This window comes from Anarrhichthys ocellatus, unplaced genomic scaffold (genome assembly GCF_004355925.1).
Source record: "Anarrhichthys ocellatus isolate YVR2014 unplaced genomic scaffold, GSC_Weel_1.0 scaffold36, whole genome shotgun sequence".
In the NCBI taxonomy this organism is placed as follows: domain Eukaryota; kingdom Metazoa; phylum Chordata; class Actinopteri; order Perciformes; family Anarhichadidae; genus Anarrhichthys; species Anarrhichthys ocellatus.
Genome location: NW_022280066.1, coordinates 1,879,709 through 1,896,826, shown reverse-complemented (window position 1 = coordinate 1,896,826; position 17,118 = coordinate 1,879,709).

Below are 17,118 nucleotides of genomic sequence, written 5' to 3'. Positions count from 1 at the left end.
TTTCCTGGCTTGTAAATATCTCGTTTTAATTTTTTATTTTTAATACCACATAGATGTTGCTTGACAAAGACCTAGATGGATGAATTGTTGCCTCATGAAACCATTGAGACCTTGCCCCATTCAACGTGTGGACTACCTCTGTCGTACCCAGTAGTTCCATGTTTGAACAGTTCAGGAGCAAAACCTCTGACAGTAAAGGAAGTGTGGGGATCGGTTACAATGCAGCAGACATTGAGACAATCACTGCCCACTGCATCTTCCGACTGCCCAGCCACAGCTATGTTTCTAAAAAATGATCAAGGTCGGTAGACTGTTGAAACTCCAAACAAAACAAAACCTACAGTTATTTTGCTGGTTGTAGTGAACATTACAGCGTTTCGTTCTATTTACGAAAGGACCAGATTTTTTCTATAGATTCATTTCTTTACATTGTTGTGTGCACGATTATCTTACACTGGTGTGTGTCACCGCCTCTTACAGTGAATATATGGATGCTTCTGCCTGATGAATGAAAACCAGAACATTTCAAAGAAACACCTTGAAATGAGAGCTGAAGAAGAGAAAGGCTATTCACATAGAAGTTTGAAGACTCAATGATTGTTAACAGCCTCTAGGGATGATATGGTGAGTATGAGCGAATGAGAACATGTCTACTGTAAGTGTATCTAGACTAAACATGGGTGTTTTGATCGACTCTCCTGCCTAATCAGAGCTCATTGTTTTACATGGCAGAGAACACAAGCTGAGTGATTGCTTTGATTATGGTAAAAACAGAGGAGAAACAGAACTGAACCGCCATGACAGCCGCGCCTGCAGGAAGGGGAAGATCATCACCATCATTAAAAGTGTGATCCTCATCCTCGCCATCATCTTCTCCTTCACCACATTCATCATTCTAAAATAATCACCATTACCATCATCATGGGTACTTCCATTTGTATTCACTATCATTGTGTTACATCATCATCCCATCATCCCACCAGATCATGATGGAAATAATGTCAGAGGTTAAGGCAGGTTCTACTCATGGGATAATGCTTTGTTTTGCTGGATCTCTTTATTTCCAAGGCATCAATATAGACAGTGCAGTCAGTGTGGTTGCATTGGGGCCTGTTCCATTCATTGGTATTTTTATCATACACAGATATGCAATGATGATTGTTGGCCGATATGTATGTTGATGTTGCTGTCCAATGTCGAGTCTGTATTTGATCATGTGACGAGACAAGTTGATGGTGTGTGTGTTTATACTTCAAAACAAGTAGCTAATGTGCACTGGGGCCTGTCATGTCTACCGTATGCACACTGTCGGGACGCAGTTGTCTCAAAGACATTACTGAAGAGGCATTGTTGTTGTTGCACAGGTCTGAATGCAGCCTTGGAGTATGAGTATGAGTATGCTTCAAATGAAATGCTTGTCAGTTCTTGTAAAAGTATTTGAGAACCCCTTTCCAATGATGGAATCTGAGGGAGCTGCGTATGACAATTTCTGTAACTTAAAAACGTGGAAGGGTTCGCACTTTTCTCTCAAGATCTCTTTTTAAAGTCTTCACACAACTACTCGAGGTCACATTTCGTTTGTACAACCACGTACAACAAGCATACGCAAAATGCATAGAATTCTTCAATGAAGCAGTGGAATGCAGCCATGACAAGGCTAGCATGGCAGGCTCCTCCCCTTTCAGACAGGTTCAAACAACTTTGTCTTCAGAAGGGTTCGGGCGACATTCCGTCCAAACTAGTTTGGACACAGAAAATCATGTCTGGCTGGTCCAGGACAGCACTTCCACCAGTGGAGAAGCCAAATGTTAGTTTCCCCACCATCCGCATCCGAAAGAGGGGAGGAGGGAAACATCTGATACAGAGGACTGGTTTTCCCATCATGGACAGCAGAACAGTACATACTTGTTCTAAGCCACAGTCACTCCTTTCCATTGGGTTTCTTTTGAACTGCTTGCAAAGTGGTTGTTGTTCAGTACACTTGATGTATGAAATGTTGAGAAAGGAGGACAGTGAAAGTGTGCAGAGAGTCTTATCCTGTTTCTTGTGCTTTTCTGGATATCATGTTTGCTTTGAGCACAGGGAAACCTCCTTCATCTGTATACATCTGTATACATGATTACAACATTACCCATTACTCTGGTTTCTGATCACTATCTCTGCTATCTTTGCAAGCGAGTTTTTGACTCTTCCACTTCCAATACCAGTTGAGCATTGACCGACTTTGGTTCACGACTATGTTTGGGATATCTTATCGGAAGTATAATATGAGATGTAAGCAAGACAAGTGAGTTTATCATTACAATATTTTTTCTGTGTAATCTCTATGTGGGTAGTGCCCCAGATACACCAGCCTAGATAACAGAGCGTAAGCAGAAACCTGGATTGGATGTTGACATGTCACAAGACTAAATACAATAGGAGCATAATAGGAGTAACTGGAGTAAACCAGCGAGCTCATTTAGCGTTTCTCTCAAAACTAGGTTAAGATCTCCAACTCCCTGATATGACATTTTCAAGTGCAATACAATCCATAGTCACTGTAATCACACATCCCAAAGTAATGTTTATGTTAACATTCTTTTATTTAATTTGCACATATATACGCGCTTTTACCCTGATACGCTTTGGAGGATATGTAATGCTTACTAGATTATGTTTACTGATTAAATATTATTTTTGGTCCACAAAGCACTTCAGTCTTGTGGCAGTACAAAGCTTTGATACCAGAGACCAGGGTTTTGTTTCCTGTGAACCACATGTAGGTAGGTTTAAATAGACCTAACTACATTTTTTTTTGGTTAAAGTTCCAGAGAGATCATGGTTTGGTGAGAGTCAACCAAAACAGCTAAACATTGAGGTCAATTACTGTAATTACCTTTAAGGCACCTCTAGTGATAATCACTATTCACACATACACTACATTCAGGAACATTTCTGTTTTTTTGCATTTTGACACATGCCATGGCAATGTCTCAATAGATGGGGCAAGGAAAGGAAATGAAACTCAACATAAGAAGAAGAAGATGATGCTGGGGCAAGGCAGTGGTGTACTGGCCACCTGGCATACCGGGACGGATCCCGGTGGGCCGCCGCATCAATGGGCCGATGGACCACCATGAGAGCTGCTCACTGGCCAATCAGAAACTGGTGCTTATCTCATAGGCTAGATGACCCAGCGAAATGACTCGTTTCATTATCTGAACAAACAAACACAGGACGTCCAGGAGACCTCTGATTGTGTCCCATGCCTAACTAAAAGTAAACTTTGGCAGTTTGTTACGTGAGTCACCGTCACTCGACTCGTTCGTCACGTGAGTCGTTATTCACTGGGTAGTGATGTGATTCGTTGGTCAGTCAAGTTAACATCAACCACGCTTCTTCTCCTTAACCTAACTAATTGGGTTTTTTTTTGTAACCTACCTCCCTGTGAAGACGTAAGTTTATTTTAAAAAGACACAAAAATGTTCTTATGAAACAAAGGATCATTCCATTCTGGCTATATGGTGATGCTGAATGGCAGATTTTACATAGAATTGCTTGGTTTTCACACCAAATCAGAATATATATATATATATATATATATATATATATATATATATATTAGTTTAATTGTCAGCCTATCAATAATACTGTAAATAAAATAAAAACACTTGTGCTTAGTGTGAGTGAGTAAATCGCCATGTAGACTAAGTTGCACTGTCCGGATTAGCGGGACCATTGGAGCAGCATCTTGGCGATCGCCTCAGAAAGGCTAAATAACAACAACATAAGGCTACGGTTTCAAAATCAAAGAATACATTATGAATCATAGCACAAATGGGGCACTGGGGCAGGCGTGTAGAAACAGCTGTTCATGGCTTGTGCCTGTCTTTCCCCTTTAAGGTTTGGGAAATATGATTTCGTATTATGTTGATCAAAAATATAATCCATAATCATTGTGACAGAGAGCAAAGGTTGCATTGCGGTGGAAATGGCTTTGCAAAATGTCCACTGTTACTGCAAAAGGGGGGGATTACCAAGCCTTTCTTAAGCTTGCTTTCATGTTGGAGTCTCATGGTATCATTGGGCCAGTGCGTACTGTTGCCTCCATGGTTACGCCAGAAGCTCTAAACGCACATATTTGAATTAAGCTTAAACCTGAAACCTGATTGTATGCTAAGGTATTAGCATAGAGCTCTGAAACGAAGGATCTGTTGGGAAATGGTTGGTGCCTATGTTCCCATCTCTCCCAAACACTGGTACCAAGTTGACCAGTTGGACAAATTGACTTATTCTCTAAAGGTCTTCTTATCATGCAGCTTTCATCAACAAGTTTAGCGGGTGCCAAGAACAAATAGACAAAGAATCAGCATGGCACGCTTACAAATGTAGAGTTGAGAAAAATCACACTAAAGACATTTAAATACATGTGAGGTGATCTGTGAAGTTGAGACAGTTTGGAGCAGCTAAGCCTTAGTCAAAACAGATTAAAGGTCAGGAAACACTTACACAGAGGGTAAGAACATGAACGTGAAATACGGTGTATAGTGTCACAAATACTTGTAGTGTGTGTATAACTTGATGAGGCGAAGGGGGGGTGGCGGTGGTGGCGGTGGGGCTGGTGCGTCCAAGCCTGGCATCCTGTTTCTCCAGCGAGGTGTTAACCGAGTGAGAAACGTGGCGCCCAATAGGACGGCTGGCTCGCCTCCACCTCCTCCCACCCTCTTCTTCATCTGATGTGTCAAAAAAAAAAAAAAAAAAAGAAGTGAGGAGCGGCTAGACGGGGTCACCGGGGAGTACAGACAGACACTGAGGATTTACACAGTGTTACGGGAGGGAATAAACACACTGTGCATTTCTATGCATGTGTTCATGTACAGATATCCTGATTTTCTGCAAAAAATCCTCTCTTCTCTTGGGAGGGTGCGTAGGTGCTCTTCTTTGGACTACTGGAGTGAGGATACCTTGGTCTGTGCTCATTCCTGCAAGATATAACCTATTAGACGCTGCCTTTCCTCTTAAATTTAACATGAACTCATTTGGAGTTATGTAGTTCCAGTAGTTAATTTAAGTGTTACATCGCCTGTATTGAGAGGAACATTCAAAGAAATATTATAGGTGTCCTCTGCAGAATCTGCCTTTGTATTATTTAAATCATTTAAACATTAAAGATTTAAATATGAGCCCATCAAATGTATTATCATTAACATTATTTTTGTTTTTGTTGAAGTTAAAATTGTAATATCAATCCCATCATTTGGATTTGAAATTAAATTTGTCTTCCTATAAAGGATTAAGTCACAGAATTCCCATATTAATCTCCGAGCTGTGAGATGAAACTCAGTTTGGATTGTTTTCCCGTCATATTTTAGAGGTCAATCGGAGAAGTATTTTTTTCTAATGTGGTGCTATTTAACAGAACTTGACTAGTGTTTAAAATGAAAGCGTAGCACTCACTGGCTATGAGCATTGTGCCATTTGACGAGCATGAATTAATGCTTGTAGCACACGGTGCATGCTCACTCAGATGGAAGAAGCAGTCCGGGTACAGCCATGAGGTGTCAATGAGGAGTGTGATGAAACTGCTGCTTTTGAAGTAGGACAGTGGTTTATATCTCAGTGCATCTAAACCTGTGATGATGAATGGGGTTAAGGTCTGAACTAAATGCTAATGATGTCTTAACATACTCTACTAATGTAGCTCCTCGGGTTTCTACAATTACACAAGAGGACAGCCAGATAGTGGTCCTACTTTGGTCAGAGCTGACCGATGCTACGTTACGATTGGCCAGTCTCTATTTGAGGGGTGGGACTTAGCAAAAGGGTAAATTCTAGACACAACAAGATTGCAAAAAGCCAATCACAGACAGGAGCAGGCATGAACAGAGGTCAATTCACTCTGGCTGGCGCAAAGACACGTCCATGTGAGTTTCCACTCGAGCAAAAGATTTCCACTTACTCCTGAGGGTTTATAACTCCAAATGTTTCCCTCAAAATTCCTTCTTTAATCTCAGTATTCTGACTTAATTTATTTTTGTTGTTGTTGTTTGAATTCCAACTCATAGAAATCACAGTTGAATCTCAGAATATTGACTTTATTCTATGTTCCCTCAGAGGCCTGAGAGGAATCTGAGGGCGGCCCCAACACTCTTTAGTAAAGCTTGAGTAGAACCTGAAGCTACAATAACCTCTGTTGGGTTAAACAATGCTGGCATGCAATTGACATGATGGAGCAAAATATCTCCAGTAGTCTCAGACCAACGTAATATAACTAATCTTATCTAACTCTAACTCTAGCTCGGGACTAAAAATCGGGATATCAGTCCCCTGATTTTACTTTTGAATGAATTTGGCGTGAATCCCTGGAGTGGCCCTTTAAGACTATGATCAGTATAAGGTTAACATTGAGAAACTTGAGCTTGGTGCATGCCCAGCATGTATGTCGAGCCAGAAATGTGTGTGAGTGTGTTTGCTGGTCCGCTGATGATATCCTGTGTGTACTGTACTGGCATCACAGCAGCTCCCTATACACTCCCTCACTCACTCCACTCTTCTGCTTGTCACTGGACACCGGCCTTCACCAAGGGCACCGTGGCAACGAGATCCACGCCAACTACCCCCCCGCCCCACCTCCCCCAGCCCACGGCCCGGAGCCCAGACGAGTGTTCAGGGGCAAAGCTGATCGATAAGGAGAGGCTAAGATATGCCATTACAGGTGAGGCCGGCCCCTGTGCCAACATAGCTGCTCCTCACCACAGCTCCCTGCCCATTCAGCAATATCTGCACATATTGGGGAGGCGGTAAAACGAGATGGGTCATTTATTCTTTCAAGTGTTTTTGAGGTCCTGGGAGGATTTAGGGATCGTTAGGGCATCTATCGTCGGTCTACCACACACTGCCTTGACATTGTCTGTGGCTTGGTCAAATGAAATTGCATATCAAACTCAATAATCCCAAATTCCTCACTGCTACTTTACAGCTGCACTCCTATTGACACCTATAAGGAGCGATGCTTCAATGTTGAGCAGTGTCAAACTGAAGTTTCCTGGTGGATAACGAGAAAAAGGTCAAGAGTGTTCTGATCACTAAGTCTGTTCTCTCAGTGTCTGTTCTTCCCACACAAACACCTTCCTTCCCTCTCCATTACCATGCCAAGGCTAAACAGCTAAGCATCCCCTCCTCTTCCAATCTGCCTTCCACAGGAGCAGCCAAACACACGGCAGCGGCAGCACCTGTCAAACGTCCCCATGTCCTTTCAAGTTTGACTCAGAATAATAACGGTAATGACGGGTGACGTGGGAGCAGGTAGTTAATGCTGTTAAGGCAAATGATAGCTCTTAATGCCAGCGCTAATGGGCAAAAAAATAGATTCCCCTTTTATCCATCAGAAGGAGAGCGGTTAAGAGCACTTGTGTGGAGTCTCGGTAAAGAGCCCAGACTGGGTGCCACAACTAATGGCTTAAGCATCGCTGTCGACTAAGTGGCATCGCAGAGCCGGGCTACTGTCCGTTTTGTCTACAAGTTATGCTGAATTTAGGTGAACAAGGTTCATTACTTATTTTGAGAGGCAGTAACCGAGCTGAGACAAGTGATACATGTTCATGCAGAATGTCAACTACAGAAGGTGACGAATCCTGAACAGGAACATGTTTGATAACTCAAAGGAACTTACATTTAGGAATCTCCAAAAATTCTCAGTGAGGCCTATTTGGTCCTTCTTTTTAGGACCTTATTGACTTTCTCAGCTGAGGAAATGAGTCCTACCTGTGCTGGTATTTATGAGGGCCCCAGAGATGAGGTTGTAAGTAGCTGCAGAAGATGGAGTACAGACAGATTCAGCAGGAAGAGAGATGGTATTTGTATTATTCTTGGGGGAACTTATCGTGTGTGGAATGCAAACAAGACCACATGCGATCTGAAAAAATATAAAAACTATGGTCATTGAAAGAGTGATGATTTGGGTCTGTCATAACCTACTTCACCTGTTAAGGACACATAAGGAGCAGCTCAAAGATGAATTGGACAGTGTGATGGAAGATTAGCTCTTCTCCCTCCAGAGGTGCACCACAGTACATATCTTTCAATATATGCAAGATGCAATTCATTTTTTTTACAATTATTAACATAGCAAAATGATCTGAGCTACACATCTGGTGATGTCTGGTAGATTTCGAATTGTATGTGAATTGTTATTTGTTTACTTTGTAAGCCCTGCAAGTGTCTTGCCAATGATTGGCAAGACACTAAGTCTACTAAGCAAAACACTACAACTACACTGTAACATATCAATAGAAGATTCAAGATGTGTTCATTATTTTAGCATAAGGCTAAGTTACATAATATGATTTGCCTATACAGTCCTTGTTTGATTCATAGAGGGGATTCTGAGACACTTGGAAACTCACTATTATTATAAAGTATTAACATATGCAGACAATATGGATTATTGCAGTTTGAAAAATGACATATAAAATATATATGTCTACCTATATCTTGTGTGTCACTTCCAAAGTTAACCGTTTTGTTTCCAAATGTCTACTGGCTGGCTGCTCTTGCCCAGCCTGCCTCCTCTTGTCCTTGGCTGGCTGGTAACAGAGGACATGTGGCAGACCAGGTCAGCTTTCAGGGGCTAGTTGCTGGAACTTGAACTTGTAACATTCTTTAGTCGCAGGAGAGCCCCTCAGGGAGGCTCATATCTAAAGGGGGGCTCCTTTTACTCTTCCGTCCCCTTTCACTAAAGGGGGGGCTCTCTCCTGAGGAATAGGTAAGGGATGGGTCACCAAACAGTGGCGAGCTGAGGCCTGGTCAATGTGATCTACAGCCGTGTAAATGACATATTCACGTAGATAGAGACATGCTGAGTGCAAAATACTGCATGCCAATCAATACTGAAGAAATGTGGCAAGGTCAGAATTGCTGACATACTACAATATGTCTGTCCTTCGGTTGTTAACCCATCAATCATACTGCAAACACAAGATATGACTGTAGACAATGCAAGGAGTTGTGTTCATATTGCACGATTCTACAGCACACATTTACATCTAATGCAAAAGTTCAATACCAATGCAATAAATAGTGTGCCTTTTGTATAGCGAGGCAGAAAGTGAAACATTTTCTTTGATTATTATGTATTCTAATTGATTGCTGTTTTAGCATTCTATCATAAGAGATATGAGACCCATTGAAAATCTTATTTTTTGCTGGCCTCTAGTGGTTTAGCTCCTTATCTTGCTGCTGTGTGCTCCAGGACCCCGTGACATCACCATAGGGTGTGGTTACAGGCGTAACAGAGCGCACTTCTGACCACACCCAACCAGAGGTGGCACACGCTTGAACTGTTCTACCTCAAAGGGCAGCTAAACACTGCCTTCCAGCCTGCTGTTAAGTTACTCTTTACACAAACACCATTTCCTTCAAGCCCAAGACTAGCTTGACAGTCTACGTCCGGTCAATTGTCATCATTGTAGAGGATTCTACAATGATGACAGAAGAGAGCGTTGGTGAACCTCGTGGATATGGGAGTAAACATCAGTTATGAGGATGTGCTCCCAACAATATCGACAGCATTAGGGCACGGTCACACATTTGCGAATGCAGGCAAGTGGCCATACCAGTGATTTCTATGATGAATGTGGGCGGTGCTAAGTGGGGTCAATCACATACACTTATTTGCTATTGGTTGAGGCTGTGACTTTGCCAGTCAAAGTTCACCAAATTTAAACTCCACCCAATACAAATGTTTTAATCACCCTTTGCTCGCATAGAACGGAAGTGAACGGAGGTCGGATATTCATTTTGAGCATGTGTGACCGAGCCCTTAGTCATTTTTTCAAATAGTCCAAAACAACATCTGCTTATGTTCAAGTGATAAAGCCCTCTAGCAGGCGTATGAGCACTGTTGACTTTCTGTTTCAAACATTGGTTTTAACCATGACCACCATTGTTGACTAACCTTAACCACGCGGTAACTATTGTAATCATGACGACAAAGGTCCCCTGACCATTAAAGTTGCAGTGAAGCAGAAGTCAGAGCGCCTTTAGCTTCAGCCATGTGACATTTCCACATTTCCACAAGAAGGAAGCAAGGAGAAGCTCGGATAACAACACACACGGAGGGAGATGTATATCTTTACATAGCAAATAGCTATGCTGCTATACAATAATGTTCAGAATGTTTAATACAGCTCCTTTCAATGTGACAGTGTTTTCAAAATATGAATACAGAATTATTTCCAAACATTATTTCTGTGCCTCATTACCTGAACTCTGAACTCACTAGATAGTGTTAATCGCCACATGTTTTGACCCCCATCCCCTCTGTGTCGGTTGTGACCATCGCTGTAGCTTGATCCCCTCCATGGAGTCACTTCCAGACAGAGAGCATCTCTCTGAGGCCCTGAAGAGCTCTCTTCTCTTTTCTTCCACACCACTATCAAAATTCCACATCTGTCCTCCTCTCCCTCATCATCATTTACATTTTCAAATCTGCATTTTTTCATATAGATCCCACCTTACTCTAATTTTAATATCACTGTTATTTCCCATGACACCTTTTGTTTTATTATACATTATGAATTTCCCCCCCTCTCTCTCTGTCTCTCTCTCCTCAATGTTACTTTCTCCTGCCCCCCCCCCCCCCCCCCCCCCTTTCCCTCTCCCTTTCCTCGTCTAATCCCTGTGCCCACACCGCGCTTATGAGCTGAAATATTTTATCAGGAACCCTCAGTCAAACTTATCATTTTAATCTTATTTCAATAAAAAAAATAATCTCTCTTCTTGGCTGTTTGACAGCAGTTAATGGTTTTTCGTTATCGTAAAAGAAACTTTGAGGACTGAGATAGACTGCCAAAAAAAAATGCAAAAAAGCCCTTGTATATTCCTCCCCGGATGATTCATAAAGCATGCACTAAGAACAGGTAACATATGAGGCGAGAGGACAAAAGCCTGCCGAGTAGATTCATGCATGCGTGCAGATTTACATATTCCTGCAGCCTTTGAAGCTCATCAGTACGGCTGTTTTGGAAGCCTGTATTGTTATTCATTGTTTGTTCTTGGCGTTGGCACATTCTCCCAGCACAGCTACAATGCTAAGTTCTATTGCACATGTCACTTTATGTCCTCTACTTTAATCAAAATGGCATGAACTTATTTTGAAAGCCATGAAAGGCAAACATAGCCACATGACACTTGGAATTCCCTCCATCTCAGCAGCAGTGTGGGCTGCTGTTTTCCTTTGAGTAGGTTCTTTGTCTTAAAGAATAGGTCTGTCAGTCTGTCTCACAGCCGTACTCTTACGTCCATGTATTCTGGAGCAGTTTGTGTTTGCTGTGAAGTCCACCTGTTCACACCGGCCACTAATGTGATGAGAATGAATGTAAGAATTATGGACAAAATTCATATTTCCAAATGTAATTTCATCTGATCACTGATCAGAGAGCAGGATTGTTTTATAATGCACGTTCATTTATTTACTGCTGCACATCTCCCATCCAAACAGACCCATTTGTTTAACAATGCTGAAATACACTAATATATAATATAGATATATATATATATATATAATATATAATACTTCAGGTCAAAGTATGTTGAATACAACTTAATTTCTCTGACACGCTACATGCGAGAGATTATAAACTGAGATCAACTGTTTTGACATTTTGATGAGCTTATTTATCAATTTTTCTGTTTTGAAAACAGTTATTGTTAACGCCATCTAGTACGCCCTGATGCCTTGGAGCTTTTATGAAAAGCTCGTGACCACTTCCCTTTCCGCCTCCTTCCAACAGACACTAATAATGTATAAAGATGTGGGACAGCGTAGATTGTGCAATAACAATGTTTATTTACAGGGTTTTAGACTTCTAATGCATCATTTTATATATTGCGCAAATTATATTAAACACTTATGGTGGCTGCATGTCTGTTTTTTTTTTTGTGGTTGTATGTGTGTGGAGGGAGCACCCTTGCCTTTTTAAAGTCAGTGATAATGTTAGAGCTGAGCTCAATATTAATCCATTTAACAAGACCCCAAACATAACGCTTGACTTGAGGCAGTGACTCATTCCGAAACCTTAGAATGCTTAGAATGTAGTGTGATGAAGAGAGAACTGTGGCTCCACATGCACCTCCAAATCACTATAAGTTGCAGACTGATTGGTGGATGGATGTCCTCATATTATTGGTTGGTACTAGCTCAGGTAAGCACACGCTTGTTTTTGTTTTACAGGAGGAAAAGATTATATGATTTTGACATATAAGTACAAAGATTCATATATTGTTAAATGTGATCGGGTATGGGATCATCTAAACTTTGAGCAAAAGCAGGATTACAGCAAAGCATCCACAAACAAAAGAAAACATCATTTCCTGTTCACCGGATTACTTTCCCCATGATCTTCAAGACTCTAGAAATGTAGAACAGCAAATGGAAAAGCTCTGAATTGGCTAGTGGTTGAATCACTACTGTGCAATTCAAATCAGTGACGGAGTGAAGAAAAACACGTTCATTGATATAAAAGTGTCACAGTTTATCACTTTACAGCTTTGTCACTTGCTCATACACCTCAGGGAAGCTGCAGCTTAGAGAGGCAGAGAGGGAGGAGGAGGAGGAGGAAGAGGGGGGGCAGGGACTAGAAATGCCCTCAACCCAACGTCCTCCTCCTGTTTCTCCTTCACTCAGCGTCCATCCCTGTCGCCGTCCTCCCTGTCCACCTCCTGGCTGTCCATTAGAGGCACTGGGGGCACATTCCCTGACAGATAATTTGTTAAGTAAATGAAACAGATGTCTTGTTGTGAGTTGTTTTTCTTCCTCTTTTTTTGTTTTTTTTTTGTTCCGGGAGTGGGGGGTTGGTCCCGTGGGAGAAGAGCGGATGGGGATGGGTGGCAGCAGGGACGTCCAGGGGGTCACACTGACTTCACCCCAGGGGTGGTTGGAAGGAAGAGGAATAACAAGGCCCTGGTGGAGTGCCCGGGGACACGCAAACATCATTCACATCTCCCCATAATCATCAAGGCCATGCTAGGATGCCTTCTTAATTTACATAATACCGTCCCGACGCTTTTACTCCTGCTATCCATCACGGCCGGGATGAGGGGATGAGGCCCTCTTCTCCTCTGTTCTCCTTCTCCCTCCGTCTTTCTTCCTCCCTCTGATTGTGTCTTGTGTTTATCTGCCCAAGCACAAAAGATTGATTCCCCACTGTTTCTCCCCCTTATGTTCAGCAGATATGAATTTTCACGGGATGATGAAGCACCGAGTCAGCTAATAATAAACAGAAAACACATATTCAAAAACAGAGGGAGGAAAGGGAGAGAGGAGGGGAGGCGTCTGTCTGTGTTTGGCTGATGAGGAGAGATGGATGTTGCCGGGTAAGAGACTCAGGAAGGTTCTCTCAAGAAAGTTGAATTAGAAATGCTGTTCTTTTTTTTCCCTCCCTGACACTCCTTTAAAATTTCATTGTTTCACGGGGAGAGGAGGGGTGGAGGACATGTGACAGAGGGGAGGCTGCAGAGACACACACTGCTGTTTGTTTCATTGTTGTTGATCCTGCGTAGCCAGAAAAAGCAGGCGGATCTGCACCAGGTCAGTGACGTCGTGGAGAATAACACCGTGATAATGCTAATCTGGTGGTATGATAGAGGAATTAGGTTTTCATATTAGATAGAATTAAGTGGCGGGAACCCACATATGGTTTGAAGCAAAAGTAGGATATCTTCAGCCTCACTAATATGTTCTTCCAAAGAGACATTTAAACAAAACATTTGCAGGACACTGCTTTTTGAACTTTTAAGTCATCATGGAACAAGAAGTCCTTTTAACTGGATTATTTCATATTTGTGTAAAGCTGCACTTTTTACACTATTTTTACATAAACAATGACTTTTTAATGTAAAAGTGTAGATAAAACAACCCTACTGTGAAATTCCACCCGACATTGCGGTTGACACTGCAGTTGCTCTCAGCTCTGTCGAGCTTTTTAACATCTTTTAGCTCATTGTTTTGGTTTGTGGCCCGCAGACTAACGCTTTAATTGACCTCCATCGTTTCCAGGACCAGCAGTTGAACAATTAGTGATAGTGGAGCAATTTTCAGCTTAAAGGTGTTTTCAGTCAAAACGCAAATAATACATGCGAAAAAATTACACCTCAATAAAGAAATGTGATCCCATTAATCTCTATGATCAAGGTGTCCTGAAGAGCCTGATGTTTTCCCCAGGAGTTGGTAAGGACCGAGACGGAGCTAGAGTGGAATGACTACTGGACTAAAGGGCATCAGGTGGACACAAACACGACTCTTAATGATTGTTAATGTAGCTTTGTGTCTTCTGGATGTCTTAACAAGCAACTGTTTCTTATTTTGATTACACAATTTACAATTTACAATTATACAATACTGCAGGCCAAGATGATTTTTTACTTTTTAAACATCTTTACAAAGCCCAAATGTTCAGTCATGGACAGATGAGACCATCTCATTGACAGGGCTGCAGAATTTGAAATTTAAAATCTCAATATCCAGCAGCGCAGGCCTTTAACTTGTGTGGTGTTAAATCAGAGCGGTGTCGGGGAGCTATGTGCTGTGTCTATGAGCGCACAGGGCCATGTCTGGTTCACAGAGGACATTACCATAAGTACCATTACTGTCAGAAAGCATGAGATCAGTATCAGTGAAATATACTACTGCCGCTGCTACGGCATCTGCCTTGACTTACAACGTCCCTGCCCTAATGCTGACATTTCTAGCACCGACACCCACAATGCAGTTTGCTACCAGAAGTAATGTGGCAATATGTTGAATACCATGCCATGTTGTCAATTCAGTCACAACCTCTCGAAAAAAGGAGGATCAATGCTGGGATTTGAGGCCATTTTTCATTTTTTAATAATACATTGTCCTTAGTTCAGCTACATTCATATTCCAGCGTTTCACCCATACTTATGGCGATATTCATCTTCTGGCTTGTTTTTTTCCTCTGGACGCATAAGATAAAATTCCCAAACTGCAAACAGCAGATAGCAAATTTACATTTTATATGATTTATGTAATGTTTTTGAACATTATACCACATAAATGCTAATACAGGCTAATGGGAACCAATTGTTAGCACATGGCCGGCTGAAGCATCATTGTCAGGAAAACAGCCAGCTCAACTCTGCCTTCCCCGAGGGGGGGGGGGGGGACAAAAACATGTCGAAGTAGTTAGACTGGAGAAACATTAATGTAGTGTGTTTAACAGCTGGCAACAGTCTTTCTTTATAAAGCTGTCTAGATGGCAGTAAAAAAAATAAAAAACTCACGGCACCAGATTACTTTTGTCTCATTTTTAGAGCTTCAAGTCTTTTGCCTCCTACAGGTCATGCGTGACCTTAAATATACATGTCATATTAACAAGTAAGCATCTTTTAAACACACAAGTTTGCCGTTAGCTAACCAGGGGAGCACACTCTCATGCACTAGCATACACTAAAAGGAACACTCACATGCACTAACATGCACTAAAAGGCACATGTGGCCTGGCTATGTCAACAAAGCAAGGCAAAAATATGATCACAACAAACGTGAGTGAGAGAGACGTCGTTCTCTGCTCAGGTAGACATTACTCTACTATATATTTACAAAGACAATAGTTGTTTGAAAGTTCTGAATACTGAATTAGGCATCTTTAAGAAAGTTTAAATTGTATGTCCGCCGACGCTTGCAAGTGGCAACCGACAGGGCTCCATCCCCTGCAATGGAAACACCAAAACTCTGAGAAAATTAATATGTAGCAGAAAAGCGCTGGGCAGAGGTTGTGTATGGACAAACACACAATGCGTGCAAGAAAGTGCAATGGAAATAGACTTGGTGAATAAATGATGATGTAAATAAAACATGTGACTTCAATGTCACTCAAGCATCCACTGAAGAGCTGAAAGCATCAGATATGTTAGGAGCAATGAGGAGACTATAACCTTCCTCACATTGATACATAAATCAAATGGAAACGTTCCATCATATTGTTCACATGGTTTTCTATCATTTCAGCTGGTTGAACTGGAGTTGTTCTAACTATGTCATCTCATTGTGTCCTCTTCTTCTTCTGTGATGGTTTTATGGCGCTGACTGGACAATTAGGTCCACATGCTGTTTGTCTCCAATGAACTAATATCCTCACAACAGCAGCGGATGGAAAAAAAGCAGTAATTCACTTTTCTTACTTATTTTTTTGGCTGATTTTCTGTAAATTCATTTGAAATTTGGATGGAAACTTGCCTATTGCCGACCTCGCCAAGCAGATTAAGTCTGCAAGGGGAAGCTAGGAAATATTCTATGTGCAAGTTACGCACAAGCAGGAAATTGACAGGAAATCATGTGACAGCATGTGGCCACATAAGGTAACTGCCTAATCAAAGCTGACAACGTTAATGATGTGCTTGGGTCTGAACACACTCACTGACTGATGGAAGGAAAGACACACCCTCAACCTGCATGTGTAAGCAAGGTGTTACACATCAGAGATGATGACAATAATAAATGCATAGAAACTCTGAAATGTAATATGAAGAACATGTATTTTACAATATAAAGCAAATATACATACGTAAGTTTAATACTTTAATTTTCTATGATAAGGTCATAACACAAATATTGCATCACTTTATACGGTACACTTTATGCACCACTGGTAATCTGTCTCTGAAATCATTTGTTGAACTGAGATTGTGAACTGTATGAACATGAAGGTGAGATGTGGAAGAACAGGCCCATGCAGATCTGTACTTCAGAGTGCTCTCTGCAGTGCAGGACAGACATGAGGCTCCACTGGCAGGAAATTATAAGTTTAAATTCTTTGTATTGAGACAGGTCCCACGGACCAATAACTTTCTGTGAAGCAGAAAAGTTGCCACCTTTGTGTCCCTTCTGAAGCATTTCAAGTTCCTCTTGTGTATTTGTGTATAAATACAAATACAAATGTGTGTGTGAGACAGTGTCCCACATAGTCAATGACCAACACACACCTGAAGTGACACTGCACTGAGGCTCTGTCTGACAATACTGCTTCTACAAGTGAAATGACTTGAGTTAGCACAATGCTGTGTCGGGAATAGAGAGAGAGAGAGAGAGAGAGAGAGAGAGAGAGAGAGAGAGAG